The sequence below is a fragment of the Papilio xuthus genome, unplaced genomic scaffold, assembly GCF_000836235.2.
Source record: "Papilio xuthus unplaced genomic scaffold, Pxut_1.1 DF826933.1, whole genome shotgun sequence".
Lineage (NCBI taxonomy): Eukaryota > Metazoa > Arthropoda > Insecta > Lepidoptera > Papilionidae > Papilio > Papilio xuthus.
This window is the reverse complement of record NW_013531716.1, coordinates 1,514,927-1,516,558: the sequence shown is the minus strand read 5'-3', so window position 1 is coordinate 1,516,558 and position 1,632 is coordinate 1,514,927. Positions and strand designations below refer to the sequence as shown.

At 33.6% G+C, this 1,632-nt stretch overlaps 1 non-coding gene across 1 annotated transcript; it reads left to right on the top strand.

The window, feature by feature from the left end:
• The first annotated feature begins 342 nt into the window (after window positions 1-342).
• TRNAE-UUC (transfer RNA glutamic acid (anticodon UUC)) lies at window positions 343-414 on the top strand. Its single transcript has one exon. It is a non-coding gene; the product is annotated as a tRNA-Glu (tRNA).
• The last annotated feature ends 1,218 nt before the right edge of the window (window positions 415-1,632 follow it).

Sequence of the window (1,632 nt, the reverse complement as noted above, 5' to 3'; positions counted from 1 at the left end):
TCGCTACTAGTATTCTTAGTAATTTTTTTGAAAAATCAATAAAAATTTAGTCGGGTAAGTTATTTTTGCGTATTACGTAGATTGGATATGAAACAAAAACGTAACATTTAATGTAATAATTTTCTAATTAGAAAACAATGCTTTCGAAACAGTAACAAATTTGAAAACGGTTTTTTATTTGAAGATGCACAAATACAAATAAATAAAACTAAATAATAAAATTATCTATTTCTTGTTTCAACGTTTGATAATTGATGATTTTAACTAGATTTAAGAACTATCCCTGAGTAAATAATAGGTATCAAATAGAAATAAAATAAGTATTTCGTCAATAATGCTGTATCCCGTATGGTCTAGTGGCTAGGATACCTGGCTTTCACCCAGGAGGCTCGGGTTCGATTCCCGATACGGGAAAAAACCTTTTTGCCTTTCATTCAAAAATTTTTATTTTTTTTTATTTTGCCACATTCTACTTAATGCGTAGATTTATTGTAATTCATGATTGATTAAAATTGACTCAGTTTTAAAACTCGTAAAAATGTGAATCAGTATATTCCTAGCCTTATTTTTCATTCCTGGCATTTCCACTAATTATGACATAAATAACAAAAATAGCCCTCAATTATACAAAGAAAACATATTATTATGCATTGCGTTTATATCTAAGGGGGTGAATAAACAAAGGTGGCAGGAAGAAACGGCGCGAACACATCCATTATATTAAGACCCTCGATACTAACACCATTCCAGCTTTTAAAATGGAATTGCGCAGTATTAACGGGCCTATGTTACCTGGTCGTTAGGGAGTTGGAAGTAAATTGTGTATCCACATGAATGCTTTACTAATGCCGTTGAACATATTACAATATAAACTATGACCAAGATTTTCCTGACAGGAGTATTTTTTTTATAACAGTACGTCGCCCGAGACATCACAGGCAGGTTTAAAAAATATATAGTTACCTATTCTCAGTAAATATGCATATAATCTTTATATATATAATTCTTCTGTGAGTGTGTATGTCACTGAACTTCTCTCAAACGACTGGACCGATTTTGATGAAATTTTTCGTGTGTGTTCAAGGGGATCTGGGAATGGTTTAGATTCACAATTTTCATCAAATATTAACTTCATATTAATTTATTCAAATTAAAGACGTGTTGACAGGACAACGTCTGTCGGGTCCGCTAGTCTTATATATAATTCTCGTGTCACAATTTTCGTTCCCATACTCCTCCGAAACGGCTTGACCGATTCTCATGAAATTTTGTGAGCATATTGAGTAGGTCTGAGAATCGGCCAACATCTATGTTTAATCCCGCGCGGACGGAGTCGCGGGCGACAGCTAGTATTTCATAAAAATCGGTCAAGCCGTTTCGGAAGAGTACGATAACAAATATTGTGACACGAGAATTATGTTAACCTTTTTGAAGATTATGATCCTATTTGATTTCTCAGACTACTGTTAAGGTTCAAGTAACATTTTTTCCGATGTCCACGACCACGAAGATGCAGTGGAAGCAATTCGGCATTTCGTTTGATTTATGTATATGCCGTACAATTTTTTTAGAATTAAAAGGGGACGTGGACTTGATATGTCCAGTTCTATGAAACGTATAGTATCAGAATGA